Raw genomic sequence first — 23,894 nt, 5'->3', positions numbered from 1 at the left:
GCATACCACAAATACACATGTGTACACAAACACACACACCCATTCACACTCCACTTACAGGGTTAAAATGATATATCACATATAAAGTCTGATGGTTTGCTTTACATTTAATAACCTGTCACAGATTCATCTTGCTATGTCACCAAACTTGGATGTTACATCCTTTTAAATTTTACCTAAAAGGCAAAATATGATATCTTATTTGTTGTTTTAATGTGCATGTTTTTCTTTCATATTTATTGTTCAGTTTTACCTCTTTTTGTGAATAGGATATTTAAATCCTTTTTTCATTTTTTAAATGGACTATATGTCTTTTATTATTGATTTTTAAGAGGTCTTTATGTATTACAAATAATTTTAAAGTTCTGTTAAATTTTCTTGCAAGTATTTTCTCAGACTTATTTTATTTTTTTAATTTTGTTTATAATGGTATCCACTACATAGATGTCTGATTTTTTAAATTGTCAAGTTTGTTAGGATTTTTATTTATGATTTTGTGGGTGCAAGTGCATGTTTAGGAAAGCTTCTATCACCCTCGGATTGGATATATAGATGCTACTTAATTTCAAAGAAAACTTAAATATTCTTAAAAATTAGATCATTAATGCATTTGGGATTAATTATTGTTTACACTTAGACTATATGTATGTATAAATATACATGTATATACGCATATAATAATGTTCTAAAGTGATGAACAATTGTCTCGTATCTTTTGCAAAGTAATATACTTATTTAAGATGACATGTTTGTCATATATTAAATTTTCATACATACTGGGACCTGCCTCAGTTCTATATTTATCAGCCAAATGTTCTATGCCTGCTCAGTATACACTATATTAATAAGGGAGAGAAATTTACTATATATTTCATATTTGGTAGGATATGTTTTCTCTACTCCCTCATTTTTCTTTTCCACACATCATTTTTTCTATCATAAAATTACTCAACTAGATAAAATGTAGAATAAGCGTATTAAATTTTCTTATAAAAATCTTCTGTGAGCTTGACTGGAATCACAGTGAATTTATGGATTAATTCGGATGAAATCATATCTTTATAAGACTACGTTGTTCTACTCATAAAAGCAGTGTGTCTATTCATTTTTTCAGGTATCATGTTTCATAGTTTTTTCACGTAGGTCTTGAATGCTTCCTAAGTGTACATTTGGTGAAGTTTAGCCATTGTGAAGGAATTTTTTTTTTACTAAAATTGCTGCTTGGTTATTTTTGGTGTATAATACAAGAATGTTCAGTTACTCATCTAGTACCAGACCACATTTCTTACCAGTTACCACAGGCTTGAATTGGCTCTTTTTGATTGTTTTTATGTTACGCCATCAAATTATTTGCAAATAATCTAGATCATTTTTCTCAATATTTGTTCCTTTAATTCCTTCTATTGTCATTCAGGTAAAACCCTCCAAAATGTTTGAAAATATCTCTTAAATATGCCTGACAGTTATTTTTATTCCTACAGATAGTTCTGCCATGGTGGTGTAGCTCTAAAACCCTTAAAATGGAGAAGATCTGTGGGTTTGTCTTCAAAGAGTGGGTGTGGGGAATAGACAAAGAAAGTTTAACCTTCTCTACAACCAGTTTTTGAGTAAGACAGAAAAAGGATTGCAGGATACAGAAGGAGTGAGGAGGCTTAGGGGAACTAGTTTGAAAATTTCTCTGAGTCTTGGTTTCATCATCTGTATACTTGGGGTAATAATAACTACCTCATACGGACTTGAATAAGAGGATTTAAAATAAAAAGTAAATGTAAAGAAACTATTAATAATGCCTGGCACCAAGGGAGTGCCCAACACATGATAATTAGTATTATTGTGGCCACAGGGCCTTGGCAAGGAGAGAGAAAACAGTGTGGAGGACAGATGAGGGCATATTTAAAGGATGCTACTGAGTGCGGGATGACCAATGAGGCAGCTAACTTCGCTGGTGTTCCTCAGCACCTTCTTCACCTTGAAAACAAATAGCAGAAGAATCTGTTTAAGGGCCAGGATCACAGACTACTACATCATCCCTTAATTTCCCATTCCTTGTTCAGAGTGCTTTTTTATGACTATTTTGTAAATAGTAAAATGAAAAAAATCAGCCTTCATAAACATTATAAGACAGTTTGCAGCATAAAAATCTAACTTGAAAATCTAAGCAACATCAATTTGTTTGCTTCCCAAACCTACATAACAGGAAGGCTGCACTGTGAGCAGGACTCGAGTCCTCTCGAGACTGTACGTAGTTGAGTCAAGGTTTGGTCACGTAGTATATTCAGGATGATTCTGCTCCTCTGGTGCTGCTAAAAGATTCAAGGAGAGAGAAAATCAGAAATGGCTTTCAATTGTCAGCACTACTGAGCAAAGAGAGAACTCTGTCTTCTGACACATGGAAGCTGTTAAGAGATAGAAATCAATAGCCCGGTTTTACTAATAACACCTAAGCTACTCAGATTTTTTCTATAACTGACCACTATGTGTTTCTTTTCTTGGTGCTGACCTATAAACAGCAATAAATACTCATGGGAGAAGAAAACCAAACCCATGTGACTGAATTTGTCTTCCTGGGTCTTTCACGGGATCCACAGACACAAGCTCTGCTCTTCTTCCTTTTTCTGACCATCTACCTGCTGACCGTGCTGGGAAATCTGTTTATCATTGTGCTCATTCACACAGACTCCAGACACCACACACCCATGTACTTTTTCCTGAGAAACTTGTCTTTTGCTGATCTCTGTTTTTCCACTACCACAGTCCCCAGGTGCTAGCCCACTTCCTGGTAAAGAGGAAAACCATTTCCTTTGCCGGATGCTCAACACAGATAGCTGTCTTCCTTCTGGTTGGGTGTACAGAGTGTGCACTGCTGGCGGTAATGTCCTATGACCGGTACGTGGCTGGTTGCAAGCTCCTGCACTACTCCACCTTCATGACACATGGGGTATGTGTCCAGCTGGCCATAGGGTCCTGGGCCAGTGGAGGATTTTTTTTTTTTGTGAAACTCCTGCCCTCCTGAAGCTGGCTTCACAGATACCTACAGCACAAAAATGGCCATTTTTGCAATGGGTGTGGTCATTCTCTTAGCTCCCGTCTCCCTGGTCCTTGTCTCCTACTGGAATACTATCTCCACTGTGATCCAGATGCAGTTTGGGGAAGGGAGGCTTAAAGCCTTCTCCACCTGTGGCTCCCATCTCATTGTTGTTATCCTCTTCTATGGCTCAGCAATATTTGCCTATATGAGGCCAAACTCCAAGATAATGAATGAAAGGGATAAAATGATCTCTGTGTTCTACTCAGCAATGACACCCGTACTGAACCCCATCATTTATAGTCTGAGGAACAAGGATGTCAAAGGTGCAGTCAAAAGTGACCGCAAAATAAACTTTTTGAAGGTGGGGATCTCTGGTTATGATGACAATTTCAGGGATGTGGAGAGAAGTGATTTTCTTGTAAATGTTTCCCATTTACATCCCATTCCTCTACTTTTTTTTCATCTGCTATTTTCCCATACCTCTTCTCAGATAAATTCATCAAATTGCCTATTCAAAGCAAGGCACCTTGAGAGACACAAGGGGTCTAAGAAAAGAAATATAGAAAGAAAAGGAAGGGAAAAACAAAAGGAAGGAAGGGAGGGAGGAAGGGAGGAATGAATGAAAGAAGGAAGAGAATGAAAGGTAGGTAAGTAAATAGTCTCTACTCTCTAAGACCATACAAGCTAATAAGAAAATTAAAACAAGTAGACATACAACTATACATAAACAAAGAACAAAATAAACAAAACTATCGCAAATATGAGAATACATTTCTGGCAAATGGAGTCATTTCCTTCATTCCTGCGTGCATTCATCAAATATATTTTAAATGTATTATATTCAAAACATTATATATATATATATATATATATATATATATATATATATATATATATAAAATATATCCTAGGTACATTTCTAGAAGCTGGGGATATAGACATAAAAAGTAAAATCTTCGTGGTGTTTATTTCTAACACAGTCTTAAGTTCTAAATGTAACACTTTTGAAATTTAAAAGAAAACACATTTAAGGAATAACAAATGATAAAATTTTTCTAAAAGTATGTGTAACATTAGGAAAATAGTGAGATATAAAGCTGAAAAGTAAGACCAATAGTCTAGATTGATAAATGTTTTGAATTTCATATTAAAGAATTTGCCCAGCATGTAATTCTGAAAATGTTGAAGATTGGGAAATTTATGGGACAGTGATGGAAAATGGGGATAAAGTTAAGAAAAGGAGGGCTGAGTCACCGTTTTATGCTTTGGTGGTAAGACATTTGTAATGTAGACCACAGTTTTGTATATCATGACTTGAAATGGTCCCTGAGCTGTTATGAAAATATTTCTCAGTACAGAATGGGGTGGGACAGTCGATCTCAGGAATCTCCATTTGTAACAAGCCCCGGTGATACTTAAGCAAACTAAAAATTGTACACTGGTTTTTAGGCAAAGAGATGGTTTTTATATAAACAAATTGTATGATTATTTGCTTAATGTCTGACACCCCCCTTTAGACTGTAAATTCCATGACAGTAAAGACTGTGACTGCTTGTTGATCTCTATATTATCAATTCTAATAAAGTGCCTAGTCACTACTGTTGCTCAAGAAACATCAATTTGAATAAATAAATAAAGCTGGAGTTTAGGAGAGAGATGTGGGCTGGAGAAATAGATTTAGAAGTTTACTGCAAATAAATTCAAGCAAAGTTCGACACACCCAAGGATGTGTGCCAAAGGTTTAAGCCAGAACACCAATTGTACGCCCTACAGTCTTGAGAGAGTTATATTAAAACACAAGTGCCTGGTCCTACTGCAGGCCACAAGGGTGGCAAAGATGGAGGAAATACATATGCTTTGTAAAAATATCCCAAAGTAATTCTGAAGTGCAAACCTGGATGAGACGTATTGTTGGAGAAAGACAGCAGGAAAGAATCCAAGACAGAATCTTGGAGTTACCAACATTTCAAGGGGATGAAGAGTAACCAGTCAAGCCCGGAGCATTCAGAATCAGAGAAACAGAAGAAGCTGAATAAAGGCGTGTCAGAAGTGGAAAGGAGAGGCCTTCCAGGAAAGATTTCTCAACCGTCTCAGAGTTTATGTATCTACAAACGGTTATTGAATTTTTCAGTTTGGTCATTATTGACCTTAGCAAAAATCATAACAGCAGAATAATGGAATCACATAGTTACAGACTTTTAGAAAGCATACAGAATGCATTCCTGAGGAGGTGACTTTTAAGTTGAAAACTGAAGAATGAAAGAGTGAACCAGGTAAAGGTGTGGTTTGGGTAAGAGGCAGGAAGGCAGAGAATAAGCTGGGGGAAGTACATAAATTTTACTTTTTACTAAGACAGGCTTTCTTCAGCCCTAATGTAATAAAAATAGTCTCCTGTGTTATGTTCTAGTACTAATTTTAGTTTTCCTTTACGTAAAGTAACACTAGTTGCTCTAACATACGGATCGGCAGACTTTTTCTATAAAGAGCCAGATAATAAATATTAGGCTTTGCAGGCCATACTGTCCCCATCACAACTACTCAACTCTGCCACTGTAGCAGGAAAACAGTCACAGATGATACAAAAATAAATCTGTTACAATAAAACTTTATTTGTAAAAACAGGCAGTTCAGATGTGGCCCTGGGGACGTGTTTGCTGACCCCCACTCTTAACAGATAAATCTCAAATCTCAGCGGCTTGACAGGTAGAAGTTTATTTTTTTCTTACATTAAATTCTAGTTGAGGGATGGAGTGGCAAATGTGTGGACCCAAGCTGACAGAGCTCTGCTATTTGAGGCTTTCAAGATCATCCTGCATGTCATTATCCATAAAGGTGAAGATCAAAAGTTGTTCACTGGAAGGTTTTGTAGCTTAGAAGGAGCATATCACATCTGCTCACATTCCATTCACTGAAACTCAGTCATAAGGCCCCATGTCAATGCTGGGGAAAAAGTGGGACATGAATCTGACATACGCAGCCTGACACCAGGCTTTGTTTTTAACCATTAGATCTTTAAAATATCTGCAATTTATTTTACGAGAATTTATGTACGTGAGTTAGTATGCTACTTTTCTTTCTTTCTTTTTTTTTTTTTTTTGGTGAGGAAGATTAGCCGTGAGCTAACATCTGTTGTCATTCCTCCTCTTTTTGCTGAGGAAGATTGGCCCTGAGGTAATATCATGCCCATCTTCCTCTACTTTACACATAGGACGCAGCCACAGCATGGCTTGATAAACAGTGCACAGGTCTGCGCCGGAGATCCACACCCATGAACCCCAGGCTGCCAAAGTGGAGCATGCAAACTTAACCACTACGCCACCAGGCCTGCCTCAGTATGGTACCATTTTTCTAAATATTTAGCCATTTGTTCTAGTACCATAGTAGGTCATTCTTTCCTCATTGATTTCAAATTCTACCATAACATATATTAAATCTCAATACGCATATTGGTGTATTTGTCAATTACTGCACTTGTTTTGCTGCATTTCAATTGCTCTAGCTTTAGCTGGTAGGACATAACTTTTATTTTTCTCCTATTTTACAATTTTCTTAATAGTTAATAAGCTTTCTACTTTTCAGCTTGTCAAAATCCACTTTTTAAAATGTCATTAGAATTTTGATGGTTATTACATCAAATTTATAGATTATTTAGCAAAAGTTAACATATTTAAATAAAAATATTAAATCTTTTCACCTAGGAACATGGCATATTCCTCTATTTCTTCAGTGAAAATATACACATGCATGTAACTTTTTATACTGTTATTGTAGAGATTATGCTATACATATTCCTAGACTTTATTGAGAAGACGCTACGACACACACATAGCATAGTTCATGGTCTCACGGAGCTTTCATCTTGGAAGGTGGAGACAGAGAGTAAGCAAGTAAACTAAGGTATAAATAAGAAAGTTTCATATAATGATAAGTGCAATGAAGATAATAAAACACAATGTGTGATAATGCCTTTCAGTTTGAGTGTATGCCACTTAGATTGGTAACCTCTTCGAGAAGTTAACATTTTTAAGATGGGACCATAGCAAGCTAAGCACACTTGACAGAAGAACATCACTGCCTAGGAGAATAGGTACTACTTGATCCTAAAGCAGGAACAATTTTGGACTGTGTGATGGACAGCAAGAAGGTCAATGAAGTTAGACTAGAGTGAGTGTAAGGGAGCACAGTTTCAAATACGGACTGAAAGGCAGGGCAAGATCATGTACATCCTTGTTGAAACATGACATGATCTGATTTACAGTCACGTGCCACTTAACGACAAGGATATGTTCTGAGAAATGCATTGTTAAGTGATTTTGTTGTTGCCCAAACATCCTAGAATGTACTTAACACAAACCTAGATTGTATAGCCTACTACACACCTAGGCTATATGGTACTAATCTCATGGAACCACCATTGTATATGTGGTCTATCATTGACTGAAATGTCGTTATGCGGTGCATGACTGTGTATTTATGAAGGTCAATCTGTAGACTACGGAGAAAATAGATTATAGTGGGGCAAGAGCGAAAAGAGAAAGACCTAGTGGGAAGCTATTGTAGAGCAGCAGGCAAGGGATTATGGTGACTTGGACTAAGATACTTGAGGGGAGACGAAGAGAAATGCACATATTTGGAATGTATTGTATAGATGAAGCCAACAAGACTTACTTACAAAAATGTTTATATTTAAGTTTTTCATTTGATCAATTGTGTGAATGATGATGCTATTAATCTGGATGAGAAATCATAAAGGAAGAACAGATTAGCAGGAGGACTAATCAAGAGTTATGTGTTGGATTAGGTTTGAAATTCCTAGTGGACACAGTGAGTAGGTAATCGATGTGTGAGTCTGTGGTTTATGGAAGCAGTCAGGTGCTTTTAAACCTATGCAACTAGATGAAATTACTCAGAAAGAAATTATTGAATGAGAAGAGAGGTTCATGTTAGTACTATGGGGAACTTCCAAATTCAGAAAGAGAAGGGGATTCAATAAGGTGAAGAGAGTTAAGGGAGAAAGGAGGAAAACTAAGAGTGAGTGGTCTCTAGAAGCCAAGAGAAGAAACAATTTCAAGAGGAAGGGAGTGGTCAACGGTATCAATGTTGCTGAATGGTTGAAGGAAGAGGGTACAGAAATGATCACTTTATTTGAAACATCAATGATGACTTTAACAAAGAACAAGTCCATGGAAACAGATGAGGCCTTTCAGAGAAGAAAATGGCAAGAGATGTACCTTTTGAGACTTTTCTTTCCCTGAAGAGAAGCTGAGAAAATAGGTCAATAACTGAAGGAGAAGTGGAGTCATGGAAAGGGATTTTTATGATGAGATAATCAGAGCATTTTTGTATCCTTATGGTTATGATCTAGAAGAGAGGAAGAAAATGATTAAAGAGATTCTGATGAAAGAGATTAAAGAGATGCTACAGGAGCAAAATCTTTGGTAGGTGAATGAGATTGGGATCCAAATTACTAGTGGAGGGGTCAGCCTTGGATAGACAGTTGTAAAGGGGGAAAGCAGGATGTGAATGTGCACATACAGACAGGCGGGTGGGAGGCTTGAAGATGGGAAGATAGGGGTTACTCTTTTTCAGCTTCCCTTCCCCTTCTGATCCTACACTTCACTTTCTGTTCCAAGTGAGATATGGGGTAAAATTGTCAGCTCAGACTGAAGTTGTGAAATAGTTATTTTAATAAAGGAATTGAGACTGGGTTCAGAAAGTGTGGTAGTACACCATGTTCTGGAAGACATAGCTGAGTATTGCAAAAAATGCCCAAATTATAAATTAATTTATAAGTTTAATAGATTCATAATCAAATTACCAGTAAGTTTTTAATATGTAGATGATAGAATCAAATATCTTCAGAAAGAGTAAAGAAGAGAACAAAGCTAGAACTGAAGAGATAGCCAAGAAATGTAGCTTAAAACCGCATTTATGAGAACATAATATGTGGTAAAAGAAATAGAAGAAATTAGTGGAAAAGGGAAGAATTATTTTAAAATGTTACTAAGAAAGTGACAACTTAGAAAAAAATTAAAAAGGCACCATATCAAGATAAATTAGAAATTTACATTAAAGGTTAAATGTAAATTATGAAATGATTAAGAAAAAATAAAATATATAAATTGTTACCTAAAGAGAGAGGGGAAAATTACATCTTAGTAATTTTAGTAAAATCACTGAAAGAAAACAGAAAAGATGGATGGATTTCACTATGCAAATAATTTTAACACCTCTCAGTCTAAAAATTTTTACCGCAGAGACATAAAAAGTTAAACAGCAAACTGGAAAAAGAGTTACTATCACAAATACAACAAAGTATCGGTATCCCTAAACTGTAAGGATTCCAACAACTCAATAAGAAAAAAAATAATTTATGAAAATTAAAATAACAGATTTAAATGTTATACCTAATAAATTAGTAAAGACTATATGTTAAACTTAACATGGAATAAGGTGTCGTGGATTAAATACACATACATGTTGCTGGTAAAAATGCAAAATGTTTAGCATTTTTAAAAAATCAACATGTATTTTTCTATCAAGAATGGTAAATAGATTTAGACCTTGGTTTTACTAATTCCATTCATAAGAATTTATTCTAAGGGAAAAAATCAGTCACACACCCAAAAGATCAAGATTGCTGTTTTTACACAAACACACCACCCACCACCACCACCAATATTAAATGCATAATGGTGATGAAATGGCCAATTCTATTACAAAGCATCCATGTGATTTAATATTATGTCACCATGTAAAAGTATTTCCAAGGTTATTTATTCATGTGGGAGTTAAGATTTATTAAGTATTCATTATATGCCAGATGCTGTTCTAAAGTACTTATATTTACTACACTTATATTTACGCTTATATTTACTAACTTTTATTTAATCCTCACAACAACAGCTATGAAGTAGGTCTTAACATTACTGCCGATTTACAGTTTGTAGACGTACAGACTTAGGTACAGAGAGGTTAAGTAACATACTCACAGTTATATAAGTAAGTATTGAATTCAAACATTGGTACTCTGACAACTGACCCCAGGCTCGTTGTCACTGCTCTATACAGCCGCCATATAATACAGGAAAACATTCACTATATATTAATAAGTGAAAAAAATCTCTATATTACATGCACTTATCAACTCAGTAAAATACATGCCTGCATTAATAACGGAAGGAAACATATCGAAATATGTATAGAAGTCATCTCTGGGTAAGGAGAATTTAGTTGGTTTTTGTCTATTTCTAGTGTTCTTAATTTTATTATTTTCTTAAGAATAACTTCTTTTAGTGTCACAGATGAAACAGTGCTGTTTTATTTTTGAAAGAAAAGGGGCAAGTGTTAGCAAATTTCCACAAAAAGCAATATTCCCTAAAATAGTGCCACTCAGATGAACCATGTTATTTTGAATCTTCAAAACAACTCACAGCTTTTGTTTCAATATTTCCAGACTTATAAACAAATGGTAGGAGAACAGAATATTTTAACTACTAGAAAAGGAAGGTATATGTTCTCGTCTCCTTTTGCAGCACAAATACACATCCACAGACTCACACATTCACGCATATCAAGCGTATGAACCCTTTGCGATTGTAGGGATGCTTCAAGACAGCCTTGAAATAATGGAAAACCAATTTTGTTTTGTTTGTGTGTTTGTTTATTGCCAAGGAATAAGCATAGTTGTTTATTATGGATCTTGCTTATAAGATGCCTTAACTTTCTATTTTTTTCATTTCAGTAGCAACTGAATTTTAGGCAGTATAAAATATTGCCATGTCAAAAACAAACAAAAAAAAACCCAAACCAAAAAAAAAAACAGGGGTTGACATCCAGGTGGGGCAGTTTCCATAGTGGCTGATGTTTGGAAAAAAGAGGAGTGAACATGATGTAAACACATGAAAATTGCTACCAGATTGGGCATAAAATTAGGCTGGCTACATGATTTTTTTTTTTTTTTTTTTTTTTTTGCTGAGGAAGACCAGCCCTGAGCTAACATCTATCGCAAATCCTCCTCCTTCTTTTTTCTTTCCCCTTTTTCTCCCCAAAGCCCCGGTAGATAGTTGTATGTTGTAGTTGCACATCCTGCTAGTTGCTGTATGTGGGACGCCGCCTTAGCATGGCCAGACAAGTGATGTGTCAGTGCACGCCCCGGATCCGGATCTGGGCCGCCAGTAGCAGAGCACGTGCACTTAACCGCTAAGCCACGGGGCCAGCACCTGGCTGTATGATTTTTAACAAAGCCACTTAGTCTAGAATTTGTGCAATTCTCAAAGTGTCCTCCCCTGATTTATGGGCCTTGTTAAGGCCTCCCACTTGAAACTTTCTTTTCTTTGGTTCTCATGTTGGTCCAATATGGACTCCCAAGGTCAGAGGTCGTGTCTAAAGTTGGCAAAAGTCCCTAATCCCATTTAACTTAGAAGCAACCAGGGAAAATAGAGAGTAAATTTTAAATAGAGTGTGACTCATACCTTATAAACTACCTCCTGGAAAGAAGAATTAAAAGAGCGTTTGACAAGTCAAGTTACATTCCTTCATTTTTCTGCTAAAAGATATACTCTGCACTATGGTGTTTATGCCTCGAGTATTTGACTCTTAGCAGAAATCTTCTGATGTTGAGGAGGAAAGAATTTTGAGGGAAGCCATAAGCTCTTCCTAGGTGGCAGAGTGTGTTGGCAGTATTTCCCCAGGACCCTCCTCAAGGCCCCCATGACCTCCTTATTCCTGAGGCTGTAGATAAGGGGGTTCAGGGCTGGGGTGACAATCGTGTAGAAAACAGAAATGATGTTGTCCTGCTCGGGGCTGTGGAGAGAACTGGGCAGGACGTACATGAATGTGGCAGCTCCATAGAACATTCCGACCACAGTCAGGTGGGAAGAGCAGGTGACGAGGGCCTTCTGACGCCCCTCATTTGAGGGCATATGGAGTATAGTAAATAGGATTAGTGTGTAGGAGGCAAGGATAGCAACAAGAGGGGGCATCAGGAAGGTCACACCCATCACATACACCATGAGTTCATATCTGGAGGTATCTGCACAGGCCAACTTCAGCAGAGGTGGGATCTCACAGAGTAGGTTCCTGATCTTCTGGGATGTGCAGAAAGGGAACTGCATGGTATACCAGGTGTATCCAAGGGCACTCAGGGATGCCAGGATCCAGGATGTGGCCACCATGAGCCAGCAGACCCTGGGCCTCATGAGGACCATATAGTTCAGAGGATAGCAAATGGCCACATACCTGTCACAGGCCATGAAGGCCAGTAAGAGGTCCTCTGCACCACCCAGCATCAGTGCCAGGAACATCTGAAGGGCACAGCCCCCAAAGGAGATGGTATTGTCACAGCGCAGAAAATCCAAGATGGCCTTGGGAGCAACAACAGATGTGAAGAGGAGGTCCATGAGCGAGAGCTGCCCGAGCAGAAGGTACATGGGCACACGGAGCTGGGCATCCATTGTGATGACGAGGAGCAGCAGGCCATTGCTGGTCAGGGCCAACATGTACAGGACTGTGATGGTGGCACAGAGCAGCTCAGGAGACCCACTGTTATTCAGAATCCCCGTCAATATGAAGCCACTTCCCAGGGTGGAGTTCCAGTGCTCCATTCTGTGTTGTTTGTTTAGTTGCCTAGAACGAAATGGATTCTCAGTGAATTTTTGTTAACATGGCCCCCTAGTTTTGTAACATCAGAGGCCCTGACGATGGCAACATGAGTCAAATGAGGTGATGCCATTCCCACGGGTAACTGACTTGACCTCTTGATCTCTGAGTTTCTGACTCTTTTAATTGTTTCTTGATAAAAGAGCCACGTAAATGGAGAACAGGCATCACAGTAATAGAGAAATATTAAGAGATCACTACTTGAAAATAATATTCAGGACATCAAACCTGAAAGTATGTCTTTCGGGAAATTGAAATCATCTCTCTCTCAATATGAAAACAATGTTCTGGCACCCATGCCCTTGATTATTCTTGCATAGGTTTTTTAAGTCTAATGTTTGACTAACGATTTAAATACCCAGGTAGTGTTCTGCATAGACCTATTTTGAACATGAAATTCTAAAACAGGTACAGAAATGTGATTTGTTTTTCAATACAACTTACATCCACATTTGTTTGCAGCACTCATGGCTGTAAAGACGAGCCATCATTGGAAGAGCTAAAGCTGTGTCCACCTTAGTGTGTTCACCTCTCTGGACAAGCTCCACACTCTCCGCGGGCCTGAGAGAGAAGGGAGTCTAGACTGTCTGAGACTAGGAGACGGTGTGTGTGACATTGTGCTGCTTTTAGAGATGAACCTTTAGGATCAATGCAAACTTAGGTTTTTGGGGTTTTTTTTTTAACAGGTCATGATGAAATGTGAGCCTCAGAGGACTCAGAAATATAGCAGACAAGGCCCTTTCCAGAAAGATCAGGGTGTTTTTGTTTGGGAGAAATGGTGAAAAGTGTAGGCAACAAAAGAGCATGTACTGTATGTTGTAATTAGTCTCAATAATCCTACCTTCACTCTCCTGCACCTGACCCAGATCCCCACTCTCCCTCTTGCAGAGACAGAGTATCCACACTGGATTGAAGGGCCACAGGGACAGCAACAAGGAACTCCTGTTCTGGAAGCTGCTGTTGGAGTGTGGTACCCAATTCCAGAGAGAAGCCAGAAGAGACAGGGACCTGAGATTGACAGAAATCAGGGTCATGCATCATGAGTATTGCACAGATAAAGCCAACTCTGAATATGTGTTAGAAAATCTGTAAGGGAAGCATTTTTCTCTAAATTATTTCCCTATATTGTGGCTTCTGCATTTTTGCATTTCACTGGTTACTACTGATCTCCTCTGAGTTTAATGTTAAAAATGTATTAGAGCATATGACAGGCATATCATCTGCTCTTAGATGGGACCTTGGTGGCATTTATTATCAGATAGGTGCAAAACTGCCTTATCAGAGGCCAGCAAAGCCCATTGGGGTCTAAAGACAGGTACTGATATTTCCACCAGGAAGCAGACACCCAGACCTGGGATGTAACAGAGATGCTTTCATCATCCTCACTGATTTCTCTTCATGTTTAGAACACCAAGAATAGAGCGAATTGGGATGGGTATAGAGCCCAAAGCAATAGAGAAGCTGGAGACAGAATAGCTTGAGTTCTTAGGGTCTGCTTTGGGCTCTGTTTCTCCGCTCAATATTCTTAGAGGCTGCATGCTTCCCAGAAAGAGAGAAAAGTCCTTACCTCAAGAGATGAGAAGGCCAGTTGCTTGAGCATGCAGACTGCTCTGGGGGTGGTTACAGGGTCAAGGATGTTCCCGTAGAAATGGGGAAGGAAGATAGGACTTTTCCAGCAGTATCCAATTTGCTTAATTTCTCCTAAGTTAAGAGTCTGAGGAGTCTGACCGAGATAGGTGTCAGCACCCTGTCTGGTCTTCTGTTCCTCTGCAGGTCCTCTCTGGAGATGCAGTAGATACACACGGAGAGCTAATACACTCCTTGGGTCTTTTCTATGGAGCAAGAAGATGGTTTCCTGTTCTCACACCTTAGGAGAATTAGGAGAAACTGTTTCTGTCACACAGTTTCCTCGGGAGAGAGTCCATCTAGCTCTGGAGCAGTAGTCGGACTGTGTTCTTGAGTCCAGATGCTCAGACATTCATTTAGTCTTGCGAGGGTCTGGGGGCAAAGATGAATGCAGCAGGAATCTGGAGGAAGTAGATATTGGACAAGCTGCCCAAGGGAGACCCTGCCCTGCCTGCCTTTACTGTCTCTGGGCAACAGAGAGCCAGGGCTCTGTCCTGGGGGAGGTTGCTCTGTCTCCTCATCCCATGACCCCACCCTTTCTCCTTTATTATTCTCCTAAATTCAGAGGGACTTATCTTCTCAGCTGAAATGGCCTCTCCTGGAAATGCTGGTCCAGGAAATAGGATGTTAATGAATCCTCTTGGGCATATTTCCTGGCCTGGTATCCCTGCTTTCTTCTCTCACTAAATGAGCTTCGAGACCCCAGGTTTCTATCTCTCTCTAAGGGAGGTACTGATAGCCCATTTCTAAAGTGCTGACTAAATAGACCAGGAAGCAAGGGCCCCTTTCACAGTCAGCCCTCCTCCACAGATCACAAGGTGGGTTTTGTGGCATCTGTGGGACACTCCTTCCACCTTCCTCCCCCTGGCCTCTTTTATGATCCTCTAAGCCTGGACTATTTCCAATTCAATATGACTGTGCTGTGTGGAGTCTGTAATTACAAGATCTTCTTCACTGACCTTTGACAATCCAGTGCGTCCTGTGCATGAGTCTGTGTGTCTTGGTGTTACTGTTTTCTGCCACCAGTGATGCTTGAAGAGAGTGGACAATTTTATATGTATTGAGCAGGAAAAATAAAAAGAAACACACATGGTACTGAAGCTGGAGAATGTCAATGTTAACGAAAATCTTTAAATGCTCTCAGAGACAAAAGATAGATTACCCACTAAATAAAGATAAGTAGATGATAGTGGACTTTTCAATGGCAGTAATAGGACACGAGAGAAAACCTTCAAAAGTGCTGATGGGGGGCTGGCCCAGTGGCGTAGTGGTTAAATTCGCATGCTCTGCTTCTGTGGCTCAGGGTTCTCAGGTTTGGATCCCGGCGTGGACCTACGTTCCATTCATCAAGTCTTGCTGTGGTGGCATCACAAATACAAAATAGAGGAGGATGGGCACGAATGTTAGCCAAGGGCCAATCTTCCTCACCAGAAAAAGAAAAAAAAAGTGTTAATGGAATATAACTGCACACTTAGAATTCTATGCACAGCTAAACCATCGTTAAAGAGTTGGGACAAATTAAAACAAAAATGGAAGAATCTACTGTGAAAGACCCCCCAATAAAATAATTTCAAGAAGAAGAAAAGTGATGCCTAGGGAATATATATAATATAGGAAGCAATGGTGATCACAGAAATTGGTTCAGTAAATGAGTTGGCAAGTTTAATTCATCAAAGAGAATAAATATACTTGTATTTTTAAAGAAGTAACACTAAAATTCTTCAACAAAACAACGAGATGGAAGTGGGATTTTTCTATGGGTACTTAAAGAAAGCCGTAGAAGCAGAATATTAAAAGTCTCATATTCATTTATTTAAAATGGTCATTTCCTATTTTTAAAATTTTATTAAGGCAAAATCTGCATACTATAAATTCAGCTTTTTCAATATACATTTCTGCAAGTTTGACAAATGTATATAGTCATGTAACCACCGCCAAAATCAAGATATAGAAATTTCATCAACCCCACACATTCTCCTGTGCCCTTTCGTAATCATCTCCTGCCCCCACCCAAGCCCCTGCCAACTGTCTGGTCTGTTTACTGTCACTATTATATTGGCCTTTTCCGGAATGTCATGTAAATGATATCATACATTTGGAGTCTCGCTCCTTTCACTTAGCATTATATATTTGAGATTCATCCATATTCTTGTGTCTATTAGCAGTCCGTTGCCATTTATTACTGAGTTGTATCCAGTTATATGGATGTATCATTGTTTGTTCATCCATTCACCAATTGAAGGACATTTGTGATGTTTCCAGGTTTTGTTGATTGTGAAAAAAGCCATTATACACACTCATGCATAGGTTTTTGAGGGGACATAAATATTCTATTCATGGGTAAATACCTCAGAGTGAACTTGTTCAGTTGTCTGGTACGTGTATGTTTAAGTTGATAAGAAACTGACAAATTGTTTTCCATAATGACTGAACCATTTTGCATTCCCAATTTACTCTCGTTTTGCATTTTATTAAGCTGTAAAATATAGGTTCTTTAAATTCTTATTCAAAATGAATGAAATATTGCCTGAAGCTTTAAATTACAAGTCTTCCCAAGTCGCATTTTTAAAAAAAACAATTTGGGGAAATGAGAAGGATTATTTATGCAAGTAAAGAAGAAGGTGCAATTCAAGAGAGAAAGTCATCCGGGGAAACACACACACACACACACACACACACACACACACACACTAATCATGCACACTTAGACTTGGAGACTAAAAACATTAATGACAATTAAGTCCTGTCTAGTTAACGATGTTGTAAGTATTCTTACAAAATTGCTTTATGATTTTTTAAAATATGTGGATTATAAAGATTTACTATATTTCTAATGGAATATAGCTTTTAATCTCCAACCACTTTTATGCTCATTGGTCATTATAGGTAATGATATTAAAATTCACATTTACCAATTTATAAAATATATAAACACTCATTTTCTTTGTCAGACAGATGAATCATAAACCTGTGTCTTTATTTCTTCTTCCTTTGTTCATATCAAAGTACAATTTTAGAAAAAGCCAAAAATATGATGCATTCAAATATAAAGTGATACATTTATTAACTTATGCAAGATATCAAAGCTGATTCAAAAGGTATAAGGAACAGGGCTTTATATATTGCATCAGGAAAGGCATTTTTAAATGTTAGAAATAATGATTGTCAAGTTAAATACAAAATTGATTGAGGTCCCAGAGAACAATAAATCGCAAGCCTTGTGGTTAGCGGTTAACATTTCTTACCATTGAGAAATCATTCTCGGATCTATAGGACACAGGACCACAAACTAAAAGGTAACTTCAAAAGTCTGCACCTCTAGAAGATGGGCACGGATGTTATCTCAGGGCCAATCTTCCTCAGCAAAAAGAGGAGGATTGGCATCAGATGTTAGCTCAGGGCTGATCTTCCTCACCCAAAAAAAAAAAAAAATGCCGTAGATAGAATTGAAATTCATGAGATGATGAAATAACCAAGGCAGAAAGTGTTGAGTGAGAAGAAAAGGGGGCTTGCAATGGAGCCAGGAGGAAATTCAATATTTAGATGTTGTGTTGAAAAGGAGGAGTAGACCAAGTGAAGACTGAGTCCAGTGGGGTACTTGGAAAATCTAGTGTGTGTGGTGGCCTGGAAGTCAGAAAAAGGAGGTGTTTCAAGAGGGAGAGAGTGGCCAATTGTGTCAAATGTGGCTGAAAGTTTGAGTAAGATGGAGACAGAGAAGTGATATTGAATTTGCAATACAAATATTACTGCTGATTTTCACAAGCGCAACTGCAGTGCGGGGGCGCGAGGAGAGAGCCTGATTACAGAGGCATGAGTCATAAATGGTAGAAAATGGTGTGGAAACTATGAGTATAGACAAATCTTTCAAGAGGATTTGCTCTGAGAAATGGAGTACACCTGCAGGAGAATCGTGGTTCAGGGAAGGGATCTTTAAGATGGGAGATACTAGAGCATGTGTGTAACCTATAGCAAATGCTCCAGTAGAGAGGGAGACGATGCATAGGAGAAGCAGGCAATTCCAAGACCAATTTCTTTGAGCAGTAAGGGAGCTAGGTATCAAGAATGCTAGTGGAAGGTGTGGCCTCTGATGGGCTCTTTGAAAAGACAAAAAGCTATGGGCAGATGTGCTGGTATGTTTGGTAGTGAAAGATGAGGAAAGACCCCTCTTTTCTCAAGGATGTATAATGCAAGGTTGTAGGGTGAGTGAAGGTGTAAAATGGTATTTTCAGAGGGTAACAAACAGATTGTACTAGGGTGGATCCTATGTTCCTGGAAGGTGAGACTGAGTATCGCAAAAAGTCAAAATTTCCAAATCAGTCTATGAATTAAATACAGTCGCAAAGAACATACCAATGGAATTTTTTTGGACATATAGCAGATGATTCAAAAGTTCATCAGGAAGAAAGTTGATGATAAAACTTAAGGAAAAGTTGGTGAGAAAAAATGAAGGAAGACAGTCTTAATAGACCACTATAACTAGAGAAACAAGCCCAGAAATACTGCCAATTGCTATTCTTATAAATATTTATAACATAAATATTGTAACGCTTCCTATACAACAACTCTTACCACATAGCTAAACAATAAACTGAAAATAAGTGTTGCCACATACATAACCGTCAAACTGTTCGTGATCTTCATCTATAAAGAGCTAGAGAAAATCATTAGATTAAAACAAAATTAGTAACATAAATGAAAACATCTGCTACATTTCATTAATATGTTTAATAAATTAGCAACGAGAGTTCATATGATAAGTACACACTAAAAAGGGCACAGTGGGGCACCCGCTTCCACCTACTGCTCCCAGAATGCGGTGTTCCTCACTTTCTAGAAAGCAATTTGATTCTTTGTCACAAGAATTTTAAATAGTATCTTTGCCTATACCCCAGTAATTCCACTTCTAGAAATTTCACCTAAGATAAAATCAGACCCTCACATAAGAAAATTTGGGAGAATAAAACTAAATGTAAGCAATGCCTAAATGTTTTACAGAGAACTCATATGATGGAACATTATGTAGTCATTTAAAATTAAGTTTTTTCCTTCCAGTTATAAAATAAGTAAGTCATGGGAGTGTAATGTACAACATGGTGACTATAGTTAATTATACTGCATTGCATATTTGAAAGTTTTTAAGAGAGTAGATCTTAAAAGTTCTCATCACAAGAAAAAAAATTCGTAACTATGTGTGGTGACAGATGCTATTACAGATGTGGTTACAGACTTATTGTGTGATCATTTTGAATATGTACAAACATCGAATCTTCTGTTGTACACCTGAAACTAATAGAATGTTATACGTCAATTATACCTCAATAAAACAAATTAAGTTTCTTCAAGACTGTTTACTATTTATTCATGTCATAGGCAGAATGTTTTAAGAACTATTTGCCACAATCTGGTCTAAGCCCCTGATACTTATTGTCTTATTTATCCTCCACAAAACATCACGAAATCATCGTGAGTCCTAATATTATCACCACTTTTAAATGAGCAAACTGAGGCACAAAGAGCTTAATTTAGTGTCCAAAGACACACAGATAATAAAGAGGGAGCAGAGATTCACACACACGCATTCTGGCCTCCTGCCTCCCTGCCACTCACTCCCTACTTCTAAATTATAATGTCCCCCCTTAACAAGGAAGAAAGTTCACCAAATTTAAAATGACAAAAAAGCAGGATTTTAATCAACATGTACATAACAATTCAGTAGAATACATATGTGGATAACAAAAATGAAAAGAAAACTTTTTAGGTAATTTTTGCTTTTTTTCAAATTTCAAAATTTTCTCAGTTTTCATAATGAATTTGGGTTAGTTTTATAAATTAGTTTTAGCTTTTATATTATGGTTTAGCTTTGTAGATTAAGCAATTTAAGATTGTTTTGGTCAAGAAAAGAAAGTATTCTGAGTTTTCACAAAGCACTATCCTCAACTATAATTCCAACTATGTGAGTCAGGGTATTACGGAGCTTCTTAACTGAACAGACTTAAGTTCCCAGCTTTTATTATAAACCTACCCATACTGATAAATCCAATGATAAAATAAAGCGTATTTAAGCTTCCTAGAAAGTGAATTATATATTTTATCCCTCCTTTCCTGTGGATACTGACATATACATATACTCGCCTCAAGAATAGGAACTCCTTGCAATTGTTTTGATGTTTCAAAACATGTCTGTATACATGTAAGGTCACATTTTTAAAGAATTCAAGCAATACACACAACGGATGTCTCTCACTGTTATCGTATCTCTAATCATCACTTCAAATTTGGTACTTTACATTCTCTTTTATTCATTTCTCTATTTTAATTTTAAATTGAATTTCAGGCAGTATAAAAACACCCTGTTCAGCCTTTTCCACTATGTCAACAGAGGTATTGTCTTTATTTATATAATCAATCCAAAGTGCTCCTTAATTCTGGGGTACAAATGCAGTCACAAATCTAGCATTCTTTCCAATTAATTACTCAAACAACCATCTGCCTAATAAACAAGAAGCCCAATATATCTTCTAAAGATACTTCTCTCTATTAATTGTCTAAAAATCCAGTTCAACTGAGAGTGGTCCTCCTCTGATGTTAAGAAGCTATTGGAGTTTGGTCAGCCTAAAACTACTGCTGTTTCTCACTGCTGCATGATATTAAAATGGAAACTTAGTCCCCTACTGTGTCTACTTGGTAATTATGTCAGGAGTGTGTTAACAGCGTGTATTTCCCCAAGACCCTCCTCAAGGCCCCCATGACCTCCTCATTCCTGAGGCTGTAGATGAGGGGGTTCAGGGCTGGGGTGACTATTGTATAGAAAACAGAGATGATGTTGTCCTGCTTGGGGCTGTGGAGAGAACTGGGGGGACATACATGAATGTGGCAGCTCCATAGAACATCCCGACCACAGTTAGGTGGGAAGAGCAGGTGGTGAGGGCTTTTTGCTGCCCCTCATTTGAGGGCATGTGGAGCACAGTAAGTAGGATTAGTGTATAGGAGGCAACAATGACAGAAAGAGGGAGCAAGAGGAAAGTCACACCTGTCACATATACCATGAGCTCATATCTGGAGGTATCTTCACAGGCCAACTTCAGCAGAGGTGGGATCTCGCAGAGCAGGTGCCTGATTTTCCGGGATGTGCAGAAAAGGAGGTGCATAGTATACATGGTATGTCCGAGGGCACTCAGGGATGCCAGGATCCAGGATGTGGACACCATGAGCCAGCAGACCCTGGGCCTCATGAGGACCATGTAGTTCAGAGGATAGCAAATGGCCACATACCTGTCATAGGCCATGAAGGCCAGTAGGAGGTCCTCTGAACCACCCAGCAACAGTGCCAGGAACATCTGAAGGGCACAGCCCCCAAAGGAGATGGTATTGTCACAGCGCAGAAAATCCAAGATGGCCTTGGGAGTGACAACAGATGTGAAGAGGAGGTCCATGAGTGAGAGCTGCCTGAGCAGGAGGTACATGGGCACGTGGAGCCGGGCATCCACTGTGATGATGACGAGCAGCAGGCCATTGCTGGTCAGGCCCAACATGTACAGGACTGTGATTGTGGCACAGAGCAGCTCAGGAGACCCACTGTCATTCAGAATCCCCACCAAGATGAAGCCACTTTCCAGAGTGGAATTCCAGTGCTCCATTCTGTGTTGTTTGTTTAGTTGCCTAGAATCAAATGGATTCTCAGTGAAAGCCTTTCCAAAGAAGTTCACCCTAGTTTTACATTGTCTCATGTCACTATGGAGTGGCCCATAAGAATTCCATGAGATGGTATCTTTTCCTCTTGGTGGCTATGTTTGACACCTTACTTCTGAATTTCTGAATCTCTTCATTGATTTATGAGAAAGCATGTTGCTAATAGCTAATCATTTAGAAATCCCTTTAAATGAGCTATCCAGGAAAAGGTGCCTGAGCAAACATCTTTGTAGATAGATAAAAACATATCTATCTGCATCATAAAGAAACACACGGGCCATTGCTTTAAAATCTAGCTGGTTTTCTTCTTAAACTATACTTGAGATCCCAATTCAGTTTTTGAAGGGTTTTTTTTTTTATAATAAAGCTCTATGACATCTTCTCCACAGATGTGACATCTGCCTTCACTTCCTGGTCTCACTGTTGTTGACAGCTTCCTCAACAAGGAACCTCTCGGCTCTTGGACCATTTGATCTCTTGTGTTCTTGAACTATCCTCACATCTTTAAGAGCATACCACTACTCTGTTGGAGGGAAAAAGAATTCTGGGCTGAATCGAATGGTTGGAGTAGTATAGATTTTGGAGGTTGACGTGCAGGAACAGTACAAAAAGTGTTTGCTTATTTGCAGGTAATGATAAAACATTTGCTTGGGCAGAATCAGGGAAAAGTTAATAGATGAGATTTGCAAAGATCCCAAGGTGTTTGTGTTTAGGGCATATGATATAAGGGGTGAGCCATAAAAGAGGAGACTTTATAGAAAAGTCCCAAAGCCATCCTGCCGCCTGCAAGTCAAAGCAAGACCCTGAACAGGAAAAGGAGATTCTTCTATCTGACAAATCTAGCAATGTACGGAGGAAAGCTGGTCCTACTGAACCCTGAATCTGTATGATAGTACTGGTGGAAGGGGTTGAGGAGGAGAGAAAGTGGAGTGTGTGGGGTGTGTGGGACAGTGTTCAGTCAGCTGTTCTTTATGAACGCAGCTCTTTCACAATTGAATGCAGAGGTTAGGAAGCTCTCTGGAAGAGAAGAGAATAATTCATGAAAAAATTCTTCATCATTCCCATGTAGCATCTGCTCCTACTCCTCCTATCTTCTGTGTATGTCATCATCCTGGTCAACTTAAAGTTGGGACCTTGAAGTGGTAGGATCATAAAATCCTGAAATTGGACAGCCCATCTGATCCTGCTCCTTTCATTCACTCAATAAATATTTACTAAAGACCTACAATGTATCAGGCACTACACTTGATACTAGGGAAATGGTATACATGTGAAAAACCCATTACACAAACACCTACATTCATCCACTGGTGATGGTTGATATATGAAGGAAAGTATACGATGAGTCCACGTAAGTAAGGTTTCAGGAAAGAATTCCCTGAGGACATGACATATAAGCTATGGGCTGAGGATGATTAGAAGGTGGCTAAGAAAAAAAGGGTCAGGTATGACTATAGGGAAAGGAAATAACATTACAAAGGTCAGGACACTGAACCACAGTTCAAGAAGTCCTCCCTGCAATTCTGCTGCAATAAAGTCTGAGCAAGAAGCCAGCCAGGAAACCGCCCCCTGTAAAACTGTGTCTCATAATTCCTTGGAGTCTGAGATCTTTCCCTTGCCTTACAAAACCAAAACTATGGGTTTAAATACGAAGGATTGGCAGGAAGACCTTCTTTGCCTACTGACAACAACAAAACAAATTCAAAGACAATTTTTAGCATTGCTCCTGGTTAATATTTGACTTGAAATATTCTTGCTTTTGTTGACTAAAAATGATGAACGGATAGAGTAATATATGGAAGAAATAATTAATTGGCATATTTTTCAAGATTTCTGCACCAAGAGGTTTTTCAAAGAGCAGAAAAAACAGGGCTTAAGGTGCTAATCCTTA

The 23,894-nt window shown here is 38.4% G+C and overlaps 3 pseudogenes; 1 reads left to right on the top strand and 2 right to left on the bottom strand.

Moving 5' to 3' along the window:
• Positions 1 to 2,522: 2,522 nt before the first annotated feature.
• On the top strand, positions 2,523 to 5,940 carry LOC131409132 (olfactory receptor 2D3-like; annotated as a pseudogene).
• Positions 5,941 to 11,729: 5,789 nt separating this feature from the next.
• On the bottom strand, positions 11,730 to 12,633 carry LOC131408794 (olfactory receptor 2AG1-like; annotated as a pseudogene).
• Positions 12,634 to 21,007: 8,374 nt separating this feature from the next.
• Positions 21,008 to 21,987, bottom strand: LOC131408797 (olfactory receptor 2AG2-like; annotated as a pseudogene).
• Positions 21,988 to 23,894: the final 1,907 nt, after the last annotated feature.

This window comes from Diceros bicornis, chromosome 7 (genome assembly GCF_020826845.1).
Source record: "Diceros bicornis minor isolate mBicDic1 chromosome 7, mDicBic1.mat.cur, whole genome shotgun sequence".
Classification (NCBI taxonomy): domain Eukaryota; kingdom Metazoa; phylum Chordata; class Mammalia; order Perissodactyla; family Rhinocerotidae; genus Diceros; species Diceros bicornis.
This window is presented reverse-complemented; position numbering and strand designations above follow the sequence as displayed.